This window comes from Aphelocoma coerulescens, chromosome 2 (assembly GCF_041296385.1).
Source record: "Aphelocoma coerulescens isolate FSJ_1873_10779 chromosome 2, UR_Acoe_1.0, whole genome shotgun sequence".
NCBI lineage: Eukaryota > Metazoa > Chordata > Aves > Passeriformes > Corvidae > Aphelocoma > Aphelocoma coerulescens.
Window position 1 is genome coordinate 60,046,091 of NC_091015.1, and position 20,021 is coordinate 60,066,111.

Here is a 20,021-nt window from a genome sequence, read left to right on the forward strand (position 1 = left end):
AAACATAAGCAGTGAGGGATGTGAGGTCACAGTGCATTGCTCACCGAGGTTGCCATCCATGGAGTCTTTGGACTGCTGATGTCACAGTCCGCTGTTCTGTGCAGACAGCCTTGACTGCCTTCCAAACCTGCCATAGCAGGCCTTTCTCCCCTGCAGGTACACGGCATCAGGAGAAAAAATGGGGTGCGTGGGCCATGCTGTGCCATCATTTGTTCATGCCTCTGGCTTTTAGAATCATTTCGAGTCATTAGTCCAAGCACTTCTTCTTTAGAAACGCATTATCTGTTAGTTTTACATTTTTGTGACAGGAGGGTTCTGTGTACATCGGGCACATGGGTTGGCCTTTTTAAATCTTGTGAGATGACAGCCCATCTTCTCTATTCACAGTACTGCTTGTCTACACCACTGGCAGAGGCAAGCACATCCCGACATTTCATGCCAGTCTCCACAAACTTCTTGCACGGTTGTTTTTAAATTCAGATTTTTTTTCCTCCCTACAGCCCACTGGATTGTGGTCGATGGGCACAATGGTGTGGTCATTAGCTCAGTGGCCATTAAAACCCTCTGTTGCTCTCATCCCATTCAGAAATGAAGCTGAAAATGGACAGGTAACTGAAAAATAAGCATCAAGCACAATTTTGGGCAAACCAGTCAAAAATGTAGAGAAAATCTATACTGCCATCGAGTTTTAATCTCTCCCCCTTGTGGTAGTGCTTGCCACAGACTGAGCCACCCAAGCAAGGGGCAGGTCTGTCTGTTCTTCTTGCTGTGCTTCCCAAGCTGCTTCGCCTGCAGCTTTCAGGGAGCTGTCAGTCACTCCAGCCAGCCTTGCAGCTGGGCATTTTCTGCCCCCTTAGGATGTTTTACTAAAACTAGTGGGAAGTGATCAAGTGAGTTACAGCTTGAAACCAGCCTGGGAAAGAAGGGGATTTTTAGAAGAGTTTTCCTGACTCATCTTTACCATCTTCTCAGGAGTATCTTCTAGGGAAAAAGCCCTAGGCACAACACAGGATCATCCCTACCTTCTTGAACCCTAAAAATACATAACCGTGATCAGTGCCAGCTGAGCAGGAATTTCGTTCCTGTTCAGTGTGAAGTGAAACTTCTACAAGCCAAGTTCCTGCTGCCTGGATGAATGAGCCCAGTATCCACGGTTCTCTGTTGGGGGAAGGTAGATGTGTGTGATGGTCTGACCTTTTTCTTGGTTCTTTCCCTGCATCGACCCCCTTCAGTGCTGAGGGCAGCACCAAACTGTCCCCTGGCCCCTCCCTGGGCCCAGGCCATTGTCATTTTTAAGGGCAGGATCTTTTAAGGATCCCTAGAAGAGTTCTGGTTTATTATGAGAGGGAAAGGTTAAAAAAACCCAACCAATCATCTATCTCTTTGGATCAGGGACTTACCTGAGCACCCCTGGGGACTCTATCTATTGTACCACTGGCAGTTGGCCTGGCTGACCCTGGGTTGTCCTGTCCAGGTGTCTCTGGTTAGCAAGCAGGATGGGATGTGGTTCTCTAAGGAGATTTGTGTTTCCACTGGGTCCCTTAATTACAGAGCCCATGCTCAGGATGGCCAATCAGTAGCACTGGGGTCAGGAAGGAATTTTTCCCCAGGGCAGATTGGCACTTCCTGGGGAGTTTTGCCTTCCTCTGCAGCACTGAGCATGACCACTGTTCACAGCTCCTTCAGGCCCTTCTGGCTGGGTTGCTGCCTGCTGCTCATGCCCCATGAAGATAGCCTTTCATGCCCTGCACTGGGCAGGAAGCTTTCCAGACTCCCAGGGTGGGCCCCAAGGGTGGCCTGGGGGTTGCTTCTTGTCCTCCATAGCACTGGGCACGGCCCCTTGTCAGGGCTCCTCTGGGCCCCTGCGGCTCCGCTCTTGCCTGCTGCCCTCACACCTCCAAGGCGCCAGTCGCGCCCTGGCTCTCTCTGGCTCTCTTGCCCACTGCAAGTTTGGAGTGGGGCTGAGCTCTGCTCTTCCCTTGGCTCCATTTCCTATGGGGTTCTTGCATCCATCCAGAGCTGCATTTTCCAGTTCTGCCTGCCTGCAACACAAGCACAGGACAGACACGAGAGTGCTTTTCATGCATCCCTGGCCTGGGAGCACGGCAATGAAGCAAATCTTAGAAGGCAGAAAGTGTGTTTGTAATTGATACGTGTTACACTTTGGAACATACCCACGGTAGTACACACCTTTTGTGTTGTTGCTTCTGATTCTCATTCTTCATGTTCTCACCCTCCAGGAGACAGGACCTGCTGGGCCTGTATTCCTGCTGCTGCATTCCGTAGCTCTGTCACTTGCCTTTTCCAGACTACAAAGGATTTTTCAAGCTAAACTGAAGAAGACATCGGCCTGCTCCTGGCTACACGTGCACATTGTGGTAGTGGTTGTGAGCATCAGCTCTGAAACTGATTCAGAAAAACAAACATTAAAATAATATCCTATTTCCAGTTGTAAATTGTGTAGCATGTGTTCTTGAATGTGGTTTTGGACCAAAAACTCCCTGGAACTTCACACAAATAGCAGTCTCATCATTATTTGGCTCATGGTGAGTGCAGGGAATAGAATAGAACAGAGCAGTTCTGCCATGTTAAACCCAGAGCGCTGCATGACAAGGTTCGACCCAGGTCTGAGGGCTCCACCCCGGAGAGCAGCTCTGCAGTGCAGGTCCCAGGCCCACCCAGGAGAACGGAACAGAGATGGGCACACCTACAGCAGGGCTCAGGCAGGGACTGAAGGTCCCAGGCAGAGCTGGGACACCTCCCCTGGGCCCTTGGCAGGAGATGGTGGGGGTGTGGGTCCCAGGAGAGGCCAGTCCCAGCCACTGAGGCCTGTGAGCACCCCCACGTCCTGGCAGGACTAGACTTCAGTGCTCATGTGCTCTTCTTCAGACACTGGTGGTTGGACACTTTGGAGACAGACTATTGGGCCAGATGGACCTTCCCTCTGAGGGAGCACTGCTGTTCTCAGGCTCTTGTGTTTTAGTATGTTCTTCCATAGAAAACAGACCAGACATTTCTAAAAATGAGCACAAGGAGCTAAAAAGAATATTCATGGAGAAATGAACAGGTATTGCTCACCTCCAAATGGTTTGCAACCATTTAGATGAGAAGCACATCCTGCACCAGACTGAAGGCTTGATCTTTGAGCCTTGATAATATCAGAGGTGTGGGGGTTTGTTGTCCTGTGGAAACCCAGCGAAGCTGGATAAACCCAGCAAAATTTCAAAAAACACTTTTTGCAAATCAGTGCAGATGGTTCCATTATCTTGAGATGATCCACAGCTCTTCTTCCCCTCAGAAGGTACATGTCTTCTTCCCACAAAGTGACAGAGCCAGTGCCTAGGCTGGGAGATGGTTATGGGTATTTAGTGCCTTCTGCTAGTCCAGTGCTGGGAAGAAATGTCATCAGAGGCAACCTCTCAGTGTGTACTGGTGTTCAATTTCTTCACGTGGTGGCCTTCCAAAAGTTTCCCAAAGAAGACCAGTGGAGCACCAGAAGCAACACAGAGAAATTAAAAGACAGAAAATTTAAAACACAGAGAAAAGACCCTTTTGTTTCAGTAGACATCAGATGTGGGAGCCCAGGAGTCACAGAGGTTCAGCCAGGGTCCTACAATGGTAGAGCCAAAAAGCACTGATAAACCCACAAAGGTGGGAATAGGCATGACTTGGTTCCCCTTTCTCTGGGAAACACAGTCTACAAGGAATTGTTCGTGGCCCAGAAGAGAGAGCTAGTGCTGGCATTGGTGATGAGCTCGCTCTGGTGCCTCATCCCCATGGGGAATAATGCCCTTGGAGACCCCAGCATGTGCACAGAAGAGTGCCCTGGTGCCAAGTGACAGAACTTGCTGGGGGGGCCCTGGGGAGCTGCCACAGAGTTCTTTCTAAACCCTGCGCAGCACCATCCCTGGTCATCCCTTGCTATTGAGCTGGACTGATTTAGGACAGTGTTGAGAGTTGGGAAAGATGGGCAAGGTAGACTGGTACCGCCACTTTTGGGGCCCACCCAGGAAGTCTGGGAAGCCTCTTCCCTCCAGATGTGGGCCACAAGGGCCACCTTGTGGAGCATGAGCAGCAGTATCTGGCCAAAATGGCCCAAAGGAGCCCTGACAACAGGTCATGCTCAGTGCTGTAGAGGAAGGTAAAAAAACACCTGAGGATGCTTGATAGTCCACCATGGGGGAAAAAAAAAAAGCCATTCTCCCCCAAGCTGCAGGGTGTGAGAGGCCATCTTCATGGGGCATGAGCAGCAGGCAGCAACCCAGCCAAAAGAGACTGAAGAAGCCCTAAGCAGTGGTGCGGCTCAGTGCAGCAGAGGGAGGTAAAATAACCCTGGGTCCCATTACCAATCTGTCCGAGGAGAAAATTCTTTCCTGACCTCAGTGCTGGTGACCAGCTATTCCCTGAGCACTTGAGTGAGACCTTTCACTTCCTTGTCTCATAGGCTGGTAAACCATCCTGGAGATGTCCATATTCTGACTCAACATAGAGGCATCTCAGGGGCTTGTGAGAATAGCCACAGGCCCCCAGCCTAACACACTGTTGCACACAACATTCCTTCCCATGGCTGGCAGGACACCACTGGGTGCTCCAAAGCACTGGAATCTCTTGTGGCATCTCTGCACCCTCTATCTTACAGCTGCTGCCCCATCTCTGCAGGGCATGAGAACAGAAAGCTCTGCAACGCTCCTCCTGAAGGGATCCCCGTGGTCTTGCCAGTGCTCTTCAGCAGATAAGGGCTGAGAGCCTTGAGCACCTTCAGATGTTCTAGATCTTTGCATCACCATCAGCCCTGTTCACCCCCCCATCTTCCCTTCCCCTTCCCCTTCCCCTTCCCCTTCCCCTTCCCCTTCCCCTTCCCCTTCCCCTTCCCCTTCCCCTTCCCCTCCCGCAAATCCTGTTACTCCAAGTCTTGTCTCTGGCTCAGATGTCCCTGCTCATTTTCTGTGCCTCCCTGGCAGCCTTTCGGGGAGCGAGGGTGCGCTGGCTGACGTCGAGAAAGCAGAGCAGAAAGTGACGGTCGGTGGACAGGGAGGAGAACTGGGTGCAGGCTGAGGCCGTCGTTCCTCTGATAAACCAGCGGTCCCTGCTGCCCCCTCTGCCCTCAGCTGCAGCGGGATTTGTTGCAGGAGAAGATGGCGCGGATATGGCCTTGCGGCTCCAGAGGCCCGTGGCCGTGCCCAAAAGCCCAAACCAAGGCAGTTACCACCCACAGTGAGGCGTGAGGGGAGAGGAAAAAGACACCAGGAGAAGGGGGAGAAAGCAACCCTCAGAGACTGTGTCAAAAAACCAACAGTTTATTTCCTTCTTCTACAAACAGGGGTTCTTGGCTTGTGCTGCCGCCGGCGGGACGGCCTTTTTGGGGGCTGGGGAGAGTCGTGAGGGCCAGAAGCCCTCCTCTTTGCAGGGCGCCGGGGCCCCTCGGGCAAGCAGTCCCTGTCCCGGCCAGGAGCGGAAGGGCTGCGGCTGCAGCCCTGGGCAGAGGGGCCTGCTACTGCTGCTGCCCCGCCCGGCTCCTCCTGGGACTGCTCCCGCTCTGCAGGGTCAGGCGCGGATGGAGAGCGGCCGGGCCCCCCGCGGAGGGTGGCTTCCAACGTGCGGCTGTCCGCTTCCACGCTGGAGACTGCAGGGCTGCAGGAGGAGGCCAGCAGGATGGGGGTGGGAGTCCCCTGGCGGGAGGCAGAGGGGCCAGGGATGGCTGTGCGGCCCTCCTCTTCTCCCTCCTCCTCCTCCTCCTCCTCCTCCTCCTCATCAGCATGAGCGTTCAGGAGGTTCATCTGCCGCAGGATCGCATCACTGCACCGGTCAGCGGCAATGTCGATGAGCCGGCGCACAAATGCCACCGTCGCCTCCTGCAGCAAGGGGTGCAGCTCCCGGACCAAGGCCTCCTCACTCAGCCCATAGCGGCATAAATTTGCCACGATGGCGCTCTGGGCCAAAGCCACCTCCCACCAGCTGGTTCTGAAAAGCTCCGATATTTCCTGGTTCAGCCAGGGCAGCAGGGGCTCGAGGATTTCTGAGCAGTCCTGGAAAAAGCCTGCCCAGACCTCAGGTGGGAAGCCAGCTACATAAGTCCTGGGCATCAGCTCCGCAGCCCCCTGCTCATCCTGGTGGCCAGCAGCTGATGAATCCGAGGGGCTTGGAAGAACTATCTCCAGAAAGTCTTCCTCTGACCGAACAGAGTAGATGATGCTCTTGATAGCCTGCCTGCACAGGGGGCACGATGGTTTCCTCTTGGCCCACCGCACGATGCAGCCCAGGCAGAACACATGGACACAGGGCGTTACAGAAGCGATTTCACCTTGAGTGTCACGGCAGATGGGGCAGTTCCACTCTGTCCCCGTGGCCATGTTTGCGTGGTGCAGCAGAGCTGGGGACAGCAGCTGCTCCCTCTTGCTGGCGTGACACGCTGCAAAATGGTCACTTGCTGTCCCAGGGAGATGGGCGGGTAGAATAAATGCCTAGGCCCCTCAAGAAGGACACACTCACAGCTCCCCAAACACCATTGCCCACCCCCGGGCTGCCCCATGGGCACATTTCCTGCACTGCTCACCTGTGCTGCTGCAAGCACCACCCACAGTACTTGGCTTCCTGAACCAGGTAGGGTTGAGGAAACGGGCAATGTCTCACAAATGAGAACGGAGAGTTGCTGACAGCAGCTCCCAACAACCTCGCAGGCATCCAGTCCTCCCAGGCACGCTTGCCAGGGGTCCAGGCGCGAGTGAGTCTGGGCCAGGCTCTGCCCATGCCCAAACATAAGCAGTGAGGGATGTGAGGTCACAGTGCATTGCTCACCGAGGTTGCCATCCATGGAGTCTTTGGACTGCTGATGTCACAGTCCGCTGTTCTGTGCAGACAGCCTTGACTGCCTTCCAAACCTGCCATAGCAGGCCTTTCTCCCCTGCAGGTACACGGCATCAGGAGAAAAAATGGGGTGCGTGGGCCATGCTGTGCCATCATTTGTTCATGCCTCTGGCTTTTAGAATCATTTCGAGTCATTAGTCCAAGCACTTCTTCTTTAGAAACGCATTATCTGTTAGTTTTACATTTTTGTGACAGGAGGGTTCTGTGTACATCGGGCACATGGGTTGGCCTTTTTAAATCTTGTGAGATGACAGCCCATCTTCTCTATTCACAGTACTGCTTGTCTACACCACTGGCAGAGGCAAGCACATCCCGACATTTCATGCCAGTCTCCACAAACTTCTTGCACGGTTGTTTTTAAATTCAGATTTTTTTTCCTCCCTACAGCCCACTGGATTGTGGTCGATGGGCACAATGGTGTGGTCATTAGCTCAGTGGCCATTAAAACCCTCTGTTGCTCTCATCCCATTCAGAAATGAAGCTGAAAATGGACAGGTAACTGAAAAATAAGCATCAAGCACAATTTTGGGCAAACCAGTCAAAAATGTAGAGAAAATCTATACTGCCATCGAGTTTTAATCTCTCCCCCTTGTGGTAGTGCTTGCCACAGACTGAGCCACCCAAGCAAGGGGCAGGTCTGTCTGTTCTTCTTGCTGTGCTTCCCAAGCTGCTTCGCCTGCAGCTTTCAGGGAGCTGTCAGTCACTCCAGCCAGCCTTGCAGCTGGGCATTTTCTGCCCCCTTAGGATGTTTTACTAAAACTAGTGGGAAGTGATCAAGTGAGTTACAGCTTGAAACCAGCCTGGGAAAGAAGGGGATTTTTAGAAGAGTTTTCCTGACTCATCTTTACCATCTTCTCAGGAGTATCTTCTAGGGAAAAAGCCCTAGGCACAACACAGGATCATCCCTACCTTCTTGAACCCTAAAAATACATAACCGTGATCAGTGCCAGCTGAGCAGGAATTTCGTTCCTGTTCAGTGTGAAGTGAAACTTCTACAAGCCAAGTTCCTGCTGCCTGGATGAATGAGCCCAGTATCCACGGTTCTCTGTTGGGGGAAGGTAGATGTGTGTGATGGTCTGACCTTTTTCTTGGTTCTTTCCCTGCATCGACCCCCTTCAGTGCTGAGGGCAGCACCAAACTGTCCCCTGGCCCCTCCCTGGGCCCAGGCCATTGTCATTTTTAAGGGCAGGATCTTTTAAGGATCCCTAGAAGAGTTCTGGTTTATTATGAGAGGGAAAGGTTAAAAAAACCCAACCAATCATCTATCTCTTTGGATCAGGGACTTACCTGAGCACCCCTGGGGACTCTATCTATTGTACCACTGGCAGTTGGCCTGGCTGACCCTGGGTTGTCCTGTCCAGGTGTCTCTGGTTAGCAAGCAGGATGGGATGTGGTTCTCTAAGGAGATTTGTGTTTCCACTGGGTCCCTTAATTACAGAGCCCATGCTCAGGATGGCCAATCAGTAGCACTGGGGTCAGGAAGGAATTTTTCCCCAGGGCAGATTGGCACTTCCTGGGGAGTTTTGCCTTCCTCTGCAGCACTGAGCATGACCACTGTTCACAGCTCCTTCAGGCCCTTCTGGCTGGGTTGCTGCCTGCTGCTCATGCCCCATGAAGATAGCCTTTCATGCCCTGCACTGGGCAGGAAGCTTTCCAGACTCCCAGGGTGGGCCCCAAGGGTGGCCTGGGGGTTGCTTCTTGTCCTCCATAGCACTGGGCACGGCCCCTTGTCAGGGCTCCTCTGGGCCCCTGCGGCTCCGCTCTTGCCTGCTGCCCTCACACCTCCAAGGCGCCAGTCGCGCCCTGGCTCTCTCTGGCTCTCTTGCCCACTGCAAGTTTGGAGTGGGGCTGAGCTCTGCTCTTCCCTTGGCTCCATTTCCTATGGGGTTCTTGCATCCATCCAGAGCTGCATTTTCCAGTTCTGCCTGCCTGCAACACAAGCACAGGACAGACACGAGAGTGCTTTTCATGCATCCCTGGCCTGGGAGCACGGCAATGAAGCAAATCTTAGAAGGCAGAAAGTGTGTTTGTAATTGATACGTGTTACACTTTGGAACATACCCACGGTAGTACACACCTTTTGTGTTGTTGCTTCTGATTCTCATTCTTCATGTTCTCACCCTCCAGGAGACAGGACCTGCTGGGCCTGTATTCCTGCTGCTGCATTCCGTAGCTCTGTCACTTGCCTTTTCCAGACTACAAAGGATTTTTCAAGCTAAACTGAAGAAGACATCGGCCTGCTCCTGGCTACACGTGCACATTGTGGTAGTGGTTGTGAGCATCAGCTCTGAAACTGATTCAGAAAAACAAACATTAAAATAATATCCTATTTCCAGTTGTAAATTGTGTAGCATGTGTTCTTGAATGTGGTTTTGGACCAAAAACTCCCTGGAACTTCACACAAATAGCAGTCTCATCATTATTTGGCTCATGGTGAGTGCAGGGAATAGAATAGAACAGAGCAGTTCTGCCATGTTAAACCCAGAGCGCTGCATGACAAGGTTCGACCCAGGTCTGAGGGCTCCACCCCGGAGAGCAGCTCTGCAGTGCAGGTCCCAGGCCCACCCAGGAGAACGGAACAGAGATGGGCACACCTACAGCAGGGCTCAGGCAGGGACTGAAGGTCCCAGGCAGAGCTGGGACACCTCCCCTGGGCCCTTGGCAGGAGATGGTGGGGGTGTGGGTCCCAGGAGAGGCCAGTCCCAGCCACTGAGGCCTGTGAGCACCCCCACGTCCTGGCAGGACTAGACTTCAGTGCTCATGTGCTCTTCTTCAGACACTGGTGGTTGGACACTTTGGAGACAGACTATTGGGCCAGATGGACCTTCCCTCTGAGGGAGCACTGCTGTTCTCAGGCTCTTGTGTTTTAGTATGTTCTTCCATAGAAAACAGACCAGACATTTCTAAAAATGAGCACAAGGAGCTAAAAAGAATATTCATGGAGAAATGAACAGGTATTGCTCACCTCCAAATGGTTTGCAACCATTTAGATGAGAAGCACATCCTGCACCAGACTGAAGGCTTGATCTTTGAGCCTTGATAATATCAGAGGTGTGGGGGTTTGTTGTCCTGTGGAAACCCAGCGAAGCTGGATAAACCCAGCAAAATTTCAAAAAACACTTTTTGCAAATCAGTGCAGATGGTTCCATTATCTTGAGATGATCCACAGCTCTTCTTCCCCTCAGAAGGTACATGTCTTCTTCCCACAAAGTGACAGAGCCAGTGCCTAGGCTGGGAGATGGTTATGGGTATTTAGTGCCTTCTGCTAGTCCAGTGCTGGGAAGAAATGTCATCAGAGGCAACCTCTCAGTGTGTACTGGTGTTCAATTTCTTCACGTGGTGGCCTTCCAAAAGTTTCCCAAAGAAGACCAGTGGAGCACCAGAAGCAACACAGAGAAATTAAAAGACAGAAAATTTAAAACACAGAGAAAAGACCCTTTTGTTTCAGTAGACATCAGATGTGGGAGCCCAGGAGTCACAGAGGTTCAGCCAGGGTCCTACAATGGTAGAGCCAAAAAGCACTGATAAACCCACAAAGGTGGGAATAGGCATGACTTGGTTCCCCTTTCTCTGGGAAACACAGTCTACAAGGAATTGTTCGTGGCCCAGAAGAGAGAGCTAGTGCTGGCATTGGTGATGAGCTCGCTCTGGTGCCTCATCCCCATGGGGAATAATGCCCTTGGAGACCCCAGCATGTGCACAGAAGAGTGCCCTGGTGCCAAGTGACAGAACTTGCTGGGGGGGCCCTGGGGAGCTGCCACAGAGTTCTTTCTAAACCCTGCGCAGCACCATCCCTGGTCATCCCTTGCTATTGAGCTGGACTGATTTAGGACAGTGTTGAGAGTTGGGAAAGATGGGCAAGGTAGACTGGTACCGCCACTTTTGGGGCCCACCCAGGAAGTCTGGGAAGCCTCTTCCCTCCAGATGTGGGCCACAAGGGCCACCTTGTGGAGCATGAGCAGCAGTATCTGGCCAAAATGGCCCAAAGGAGCCCTGACAACAGGTCATGCTCAGTGCTGTAGAGGAAGGTAAAAAAACACCTGAGGATGCTTGATAGTCCACCATGGGGGAAAAAAAAAAAGCCATTCTCCCCCAAGCTGCAGGGTGTGAGAGGCCATCTTCATGGGGCATGAGCAGCAGGCAGCAACCCAGCCAAAAGAGACTGAAGAAGCCCTAAGCAGTGGTGCGGCTCAGTGCAGCAGAGGGAGGTAAAATAACCCTGGGTCCCATTACCAATCTGTCCGAGGAGAAAATTCTTTCCTGACCTCAGTGCTGGTGACCAGCTATTCCCTGAGCACTTGAGTGAGACCTTTCACTTCCTTGTCTCATAGGCTGGTAAACCATCCTGGAGATGTCCATATTCTGACTCAACATAGAGGCATCTCAGGGGCTTGTGAGAATAGCCACAGGCCCCCAGCCTAACACACTGTTGCACACAACATTCCTTCCCATGGCTGGCAGGACACCACTGGGTGCTCCAAAGCACTGGAATCTCTTGTGGCATCTCTGCACCCTCTATCTTACAGCTGCTGCCCCATCTCTGCAGGGCATGAGAACAGAAAGCTCTGCAACGCTCCTCCTGAAGGGATCCCCGTGGTCTTGCCAGTGCTCTTCAGCAGATAAGGGCTGAGAGCCTTGGGCACCTTCAGATGTTCTAGATCTTTGCATCACCATCAGCCCTGTTCACCCCCCCATCTTCCCTTCCCCTTCCCCTTCCCCTTCCCCTTCCCCTTCCCCTTCCCCTCCCGCAAATCCTGTTACTCCAAGTCTTGTCTCTGGCTCAGATGTCCCTGCTCATTTTCTGTGCCTCCCTGGCAGCCTTTCGGGGAGCGAGGGTGCGCTGGCTGACGTCGAGAAAGCAGAGCAGAAAGTGACGGTCGGTGGACAGGGAGGAGAACTGGGTGCAGGCTGAGGCCGTCGTTCCTCTGATAAACCAGCGGTCCCTGCTGCCCCCTCTGCCCTCAGCTGCAGCGGGATTTGTTGCAGGAGAAGATGGCGCGGATATGGCCTTGCGGCTCCAGAGGCCCGTGGCCGTGCCCAAAAGCCCAAACCAAGGCAGTTACCACCCACAGTGAGGCGTGAGGGGAGAGGAAAAAGACACCAGGAGAAGGGGGAGAAAGCAACCCTCAGAGACTGTGTCAAAAAACCAACAGTTTATTTCCTTCTTCTACAAACAGGGGTTCTTGGCTTGTGCTGCCGCCGGCGGGACGGCCTTTTTGGGGGCTGGGGAGAGTCGTGAGGGCCAGAAGCCCTCCTCTTTGCAGGGCGCCGGGGCCCCTCGGGCAAGCAGTCCCTGTCCCGGCCAGGAGCGGAAGGGCTGCGGCTGCAGCCCTGGGCAGAGGGGCCTGCTACTGCTGCTGCCCCGCCCGGCTCCTCCTGGGACTGCTCCCGCTCTGCAGGGTCAGGCGCGGATGGAGAGCGGCCGGGCCCCCCGCGGAGGGTGGCTTCCAACGTGCGGCTGTCCGCTTCCACGCTGGAGACTGCAGGGCTGCAGGAGGAGGCCAGCAGGATGGGGGTGGGAGTCCCCTGGCGGGAGGCAGAGGGGCCAGGGATGGCTGTGCGGCCCTCCTCTTCTCCCTCCTCCTCCTCCTCCTCCTCCTCCTCCTCATCAGCATGAGCGTTCAGGAGGTTCATCTGCCGCAGGATCGCATCACTGCACCGGTCAGCGGCAATGTCGATGAGCCGGCGCACAAATGCCACCGTCGCCTCCTGCAGCAAGGGGTGCAGCTCCCGGACCAAGGCCTCCTCACTCAGCCCATAGCGGCATAAATTTGCCACGATGGCGCTCTGGGCCAAAGCCACCTCCCACCAGCTGGTTCTGAAAAGCTCCGATATTTCCTGGTTCAGCCAGGGCAGCAGGGGCTCGAGGATTTCTGAGCAGTCCTGGAAAAAGCCTGCCCAGACCTCAGGTGGGAAGCCAGCTACATAAGTCCTGGGCATCAGCTCCGCAGCCCCCTGCTCATCCTGGTGGCCAGCAGCTGATGAATCCGAGGGGCTTGGAAGAACTATCTCCAGAAAGTCTTCCTCTGACCGAACAGAGTAGATGATGCTCTTGATAGCCTGCCTGCACAGGGGGCACGATGGTTTCCTCTTGGCCCACCGCACGATGCAGCCCAGGCAGAACACATGGACACAGGGCGTTACAGAAGCGATTTCACCTTGAGTGTCACGGCAGATGGGGCAGTTCCACTCTGTCCCCGTGGCCATGTTTGCGTGGTGCAGCAGAGCTGGGGACAGCAGCTGCTCCCTCTTGCTGGCGTGACACGCTGCAAAATGGTCACTTGCTGTCCCAGGGAGATGGGCGGGTAGAATAAATGCCTAGGCCCCTCAAGAAGGACACACTCACAGCTCCCCAAACACCATTGCCCACCCCCGGCCTGCCCCATGGGCACATTTCCTGCACTGCTCACCTGTGCTGCTGCAAGCACCACCCACAGTACTTGGCTTCCTGAACCAGGTAGGGTTGAGGAAACGGGCAATGTCTCACAAATGAGAACGGAGAGTTGCTGACAGCAGCTCCCAACAACCTCGCAGGCATCCAGTCCTCCCAGGCACGCTTGCCAGGGGTCCAGGCGCGAGTGAGTCTGGGCCAGGCTCTGCCCATGCCCAAACATAAGCAGTGAGGGATGTGAGGTCACAGTGCATTGCTCACCGAGGTTGCCATCCATGGAGTCTTTGGACTGCTGATGTCACAGTCCGCTGTTCTGTGCAGACAGCCTTGACTGCCTTCCAAACCTGCCATAGCAGGCCTTTCTCCCCTGCAGGTACACGGCATCAGGAGAAAAAATGGGGTGCGTGGGCCATGCTGTGCCATCATTTGTTCATGCCTCTGGCTTTTAGAATCATTTCGAGTCATTAGTCCAAGCACTTCTTCTTTAGAAACGCATTATCTGTTAGTTTTACATTTTTGTGACAGGAGGGTTCTGTGTACATCGGGCACATGGGTTGGCCTTTTTAAATCTTGTGAGATGACAGCCCATCTTCTCTATTCACAGTACTGCTTGTCTACACCACTGGCAGAGGCAAGCACATCCCGACATTTCATGCCAGTCTCCACAAACTTCTTGCACGGTTGTTTTTAAATTCAGATTTTTTTTCCTCCCTACAGCCCACTGGATTGTGGTCGATGGGCACAATGGTGTGGTCATTAGCTCAGTGGCCATTAAAACCCTCTGTTGCTCTCATCCCATTCAGAAATGAAGCTGAAAATGGACAGGTAACTGAAAAATAAGCATCAAGCACAATTTTGGGCAAACCAGTCAAAAATGTAGAGAAAATCTATACTGCCATCGAGTTTTAATCTCTCCCCCTTGTGGTAGTGCTTGCCACAGACTGAGCCACCCAAGCAAGGGGCAGGTCTGTCTGTTCTTCTTGCTGTGCTTCCCAAGCTGCTTCGCCTGCAGCTTTCAGGGAGCTGTCAGTCACTCCAGCCAGCCTTGCAGCTGGGCATTTTCTGCCCCCTTAGGATGTTTTACTAAAACTAGTGGGAAGTGATCAAGTGAGTTACAGCTTGAAACCAGCCTGGGAAAGAAGGGGATTTTTAGAAGAGTTTTCCTGACTCATCTTTACCATCTTCTCAGGAGTATCTTCTAGGGAAAAAGCCCTAGGCACAACACAGGATCATCCCTACCTTCTTGAACCCTAAAAATACATAACCGTGATCAGTGCCAGCTGAGCAGGAATTTCGTTCCTGTTCAGTGTGAAGTGAAACTTCTACAAGCCAAGTTCCTGCTGCCTGGATGAATGAGCCCAGTATCCACGGTTCTCTGTTGGGGGAAGGTAGATGTGTGTGATGGTCTGACCTTTTTCTTGGTTCTTTCCCTGCATCGACCCCCTTCAGTGCTGAGGGCAGCACCAAACTGTCCCCTGGCCCCTCCCTGGGCCCAGGCCATTGTCATTTTTAAGGGCAGGATCTTTTAAGGATCCCTAGAAGAGTTCTGGTTTATTATGAGAGGGAAAGGTTAAAAAAACCCAACCAATCATCTATCTCTTTGGATCAGGGACTTACCTGAGCACCCCTGGGGACTCTATCTATTGTACCACTGGCAGTTGGCCTGGCTGACCCTGGGTTGTCCTGTCCAGGTGTCTCTGGTTAGCAAGCAGGATGGGATGTGGTTCTCTAAGGAGATTTGTGTTTCCACTGGGTCCCTTAATTACAGAGCCCATGCTCAGGATGGCCAATCAGTAGCACTGGGGTCAGGAAGGAATTTTTCCCCAGGGCAGATTGGCACTTCCTGGGGAGTTTTGCCTTCCTCTGCAGCACTGAGCATGACCACTGTTCACAGCTCCTTCAGGCCCTTCTGGCTGGGTTGCTGCCTGCTGCTCATGCCCCATGAAGATAGCCTTTCATGCCCTGCACTGGGCAGGAAGCTTTCCAGACTCCCAGGGTGGGCCCCAAGGGTGGCCTGGGGGTTGCTTCTTGTCCTCCATAGCACTGGGCACGGCCCCTTGTCAGGGCTCCTCTGGGCCCCTGCGGCTCCGCTCTTGCCTGCTGCCCTCACACCTCCAAGGCGCCAGTCGCGCCCTGGCTCTCTCTGGCTCTCTTGCCCACTGCAAGTTTGGAGTGGGGCTGAGCTCTGCTCTTCCCTTGGCTCCATTTCCTATGGGGTTCTTGCATCCATCCAGAGCTGCATTTTCCAGTTCTGCCTGCCTGCAACACAAGCACAGGACAGACACGAGAGTGCTTTTCATGCATCCCTGGCCTGGGAGCACGGCAATGAAGCAAATCTTAGAAGGCAGAAAGTGTGTTTGTAATTGATACGTGTTACACTTTGGAACATACCCACGGTAGTACACACCTTTTGTGTTGTTGCTTCTGATTCTCATTCTTCATGTTCTCACCCTCCAGGAGACAGGACCTGCTGGGCCTGTATTCCTGCTGCTGCATTCCGTAGCTCTGTCACTTGCCTTTTCCAGACTACAAAGGATTTTTCAAGCTAAACTGAAGAAGACATCGGCCTGCTCCTGGCTACACGTGCACATTGTGGTAGTGGTTGTGAGCATCAGCTCTGAAACTGATTCAGAAAAACAAACATTAAAATAATATCCTATTTCCAGTTGTAAATTGTGTAGCATGTGTTCTTGAATGTGGTTTTGGACCAAAAACTCCCTGGAACTTCACACAAATAGCAGTCTCATCATTATTTGGCTCATGGTGAGTGCAGGGAATAGAATAGAACAGAGCAGTTCTGCCATGTTAAACCCAGAGCGCTGCATGACAAGGTTCGACCCAGGTCTGAGGGCTCCACCCCGGAGAGCAGCTCTGCAGTGCAGGTCCCAGGCCCACCCAGGAGAACGGAACAGAGATGGGCACACCTACAGCAGGGCTCAGGCAGGGACTGAAGGTCCCAGGCAGAGCTGGGACACCTCCCCTGGGCCCTTGGCAGGAGATGGTGGGGGTGTGGGTCCCAGGAGAGGCCAGTCCCAGCCACTGAGGCCTGTGAGCACCCCCACGTCCTGGCAGGACTAGACTTCAGTGCTCATGTGCTCTTCTTCAGACACTGGTGGTTGGACACTTTGGAGACAGACTATTGGGCCAGATGGACCTTCCCTCTGAGGGAGCACTGCTGTTCTCAGGCTCTTGTGTTTTAGTATGTTCTTCCATAGAAAACAGACCAGACATTTCTAAAAATGAGCACAAGGAGCTAAAAAGAATATTCATGGAGAAATGAACAGGTATTGCTCACCTCCAAATGGTTTGCAACCATTTAGATGAGAAGCACATCCTGCACCAGACTGAAGGCTTGATCTTTGAGCCTTGATAATATCAGAGGTGTGGGGGTTTGTTGTCCTGTGGAAACCCAGCGAAGCTGGATAAACCCAGCAAAATTTCAAAAAACACTTTTTGCAAATCAGTGCAGATGGTTCCATTATCTTGAGATGATCCACAGCTCTTCTTCCCCTCAGAAGGTACATGTCTTCTTCCCACAAAGTGACAGAGCCAGTGCCTAGGCTGGGAGATGGTTATGGGTATTTAGTGCCTTCTGCTAGTCCAGTGCTGGGAAGAAATGTCATCAGAGGCAACCTCTCAGTGTGTACTGGTGTTCAATTTCTTCACGTGGTGGCCTTCCAAAAGTTTCCCAAAGAAGACCAGTGGAGCACCAGAAGCAACACAGAGAAATTAAAAGACAGAAAATTTAAAACACAGAGAAAAGACCCTTTTGTTTCAGTAGACATCAGATGTGGGAGCCCAGGAGTCACAGAGGTTCAGCCAGGGTCCTACAATGGTAGAGCCAAAAAGCACTGATAAACCCACAAAGGTGGGAATAGGCATGACTTGGTTCCCCTTTCTCTGGGAAACACAGTCTACAAGGAATTGTTCGTGGCCCAGAAGAGAGAGCTAGTGCTGGCATTGGTGATGAGCTCGCTCTGGTGCCTCATCCCCATGGGGAATAATGCCCTTGGAGACCCCAGCATGTGCACAGAAGAGTGCCCTGGTGCCAAGTGACAGAACTTGCTGGGGGGGCCCTGGGGAGCTGCCACAGAGTTCTTTCTAAACCCTGCGCAGCACCATCCCTGGTCATCCCTTGCTATTGAGCTGGACTGATTTAGGACAGTGTTGAGAGTTGGGAAAGATGGGCAAGGTAGACTGGTACCGCCACTTTTGGGGCCCACCCAGGAAGTCTGGGAAGCCTCTTCCCTCCAGATGTGGGCCACAAGGGCCACCTTGTGGAGCATGAGCAGCAGTATCTGGCCAAAATGGCCCAAAGGAGCCCTGACAACAGGTCATGCTCAGTGCTGTAGAGGAAGGTAAAAAAACACCTGAGGATGCTTGATAGTCCACCATGGGGGAAAAAAAAAAAAGCCATTCTCCCCCAAGCTGCAGGGTGTGAGAGGCCATCTTCATGGGGCATGAGCAGCAGGCAGCAACCCAGCCAAAAGAGACTGAAGAAGCCCTAAGCAGTGGTGCGGCTCAGTGCAGCAGAGGGAGGTAAAATAACCCTGGGTCCCATTACCAATCTGTCCGAGGAGAAAATTCTTTCCTGACCTCAGTGCTGGTGACCAGCTATTCCCTGAGCACTTGAGTGAGACCTTTCACTTCCTTGTCTCATAGGCTGGTAAACCATCCTGGAGATGTCCATATTCTGACTCAACATAGAGGCATCTCAGGGGCTTGTGAGAATAGCCACAGGCCCCCAGCCTAACACACTGTTGCACACAACATTCCTTCCCATGGCTGGCAGGACACCACTGGGTGCTCCAAAGCACTGGAATCTCTTGTGGCATCTCTGCACCCTCTATCTTACAGCTGCTGCCCCATCTCTGCAGGGCATGAGAACAGAAAGCTCTGCAACGCTCCTCCTGAAGGGATCCCCGTGGTCTTGCCAGTGCTCTTCAGCAGATAAGGGCTGAGAGCCTTGGGCACCTTCAGATGTTCTAGATCTTTGCATCACCATCAGCCCTGTTCACCCCCCCATCTTCCCTTCCCCTTCCCCTCCCGCAAATCCTGTTACTCCAAGTCTTGTCTCTGGCTCAGATGTCCCTGCTCATTTTCTGTGCCTCCCTGGCAGCCTTTCGGGGAGCGAGGGTGCGCTGGCTGACGTCGAGAAAGCAGAGCAGAAAGTGACGGTCGGTGGACAGGGAGGAGAACTGGGTGCAGGCTGAGGCCGTCGTTCCTCTGATAAACCAGCGGTCCCTGCTGCCCCCTCTGCCCTCAGCTGCAGCGGGATTTGTTGCAGGAGAAGATGGCGCGGATATGGCCTTGCGGCTCCAGAGGCCCGTGGCCGTGCCCAAAAGCCCAAACCAAGGCAGTTACCACCCACAGTGAGGCGTGAGGGGAGAGGAAAAAGACACCAGGAGAAGGGGGAGAAAGCAACCCTCAGAGACTGTGTCAAAAAACCAACAGTTTATTTCCTTCTTCTACAAACAGGGGTTCTTGGCTTGTGCCGCCGCCGGCGGGACGGCCTTTTTGGGGGCTGGGGAGAGTCGTGAGGGCCAGAAGCCCTCCTCTTTGCAGGGCGCCGGGGCCCCTCGGGCAAGCAGTCCCTGTCCCGGCCAGGAGCGGAAGGGCTGCGGCTGCAGCCCTGGGCAGAGGGGCCTGCTACTGCTGCTGCCCCGCCTGGCTCCTCCTGGGACTGCTCCCGCTCTGCAGGGTCAGGCGCGGATGGAGAGCGGCCGGGCCCCCCGCGGAGGGTGGCTTCCAACGTGCGGCTGTCCGCTTCCACGCTGGAGACTGCAGGGCTGCAGGAGGAGGCCAGCAGGATGGGGGTGGGAGTCCCCTGGCGGGAGGCAGAGGGGCCAGGGATGGCTGTGCGGCCCTCCTCTTCTCCCTCCTCCTCCTCCTCCTCCTCCTCCTCCTCATCAGCATGAGCGTTCAGGAGGTTCATCTGCCGCAGGATCGCATCACTGCACCGGTCAGCGGCAATGTCGATGAGCCGGCGCACAAATGCCACCGTCGCCTCCTGCAGCAAGGGGTGCAGCTCCCGGACCAAGGCCTCCTCACTCAGCCCATAGCGGCATAAATTTGCCACGATGGCGCTCTGGGCCAAAGCCACCTCCCACCAGCTGGTTCTGAAAAGCTCCGATATTTCCTGGTTCAGCCAGGGCAGCAGGGGCTCGAGGATTTCTGAGCAGTCCTGGAAAAAGCCTGCCCAGACCTCAGGTGGGAAGCCAGCTACATAAGTCCTGGGCATCAGCTCCGCAGCCCCCTGCTCATCCTGGTGGCCAGCAGCTGATGAATCCGAGGGGCTTGGAAGAACTATCTCCAGAAAGTCTTCCTCTGACCGAACAGAGTAGATGATGCTCTTGATAGCCTGCCTGCACAGGGGGCACGATGGTTTCCTCTTGGCCCACCGCACGATGCAGCCCAGGCAGAACACATGGACACAGGGCGTTACAGAAGCGATTTCACCTTGAGTGTCACGGCAGATGGGGCAGTTCCACTCTGTCCCCGTGGCCATGTTTGCGTGGTGCAGCAGAGCTGGGGACAGCAGCTGCTCCCTCTTGCTGGCGTGACACGCTGCAAAATGGTCACTTGCTGTCCCAGGGAGATGGGCGGGTAGAATAAATGCCTAGGCCCCTCAAGAAGGACACACTCACAGCTCCCCAAACACCATTGCCCACCCCCGGCCTGCCCCATGGGCACATTTCCTGCACTGCTCACCTGTGCTGCTGCAAGCACCACCCACAGTACTTGGCTTCCTGAACCAGGTAGGGTT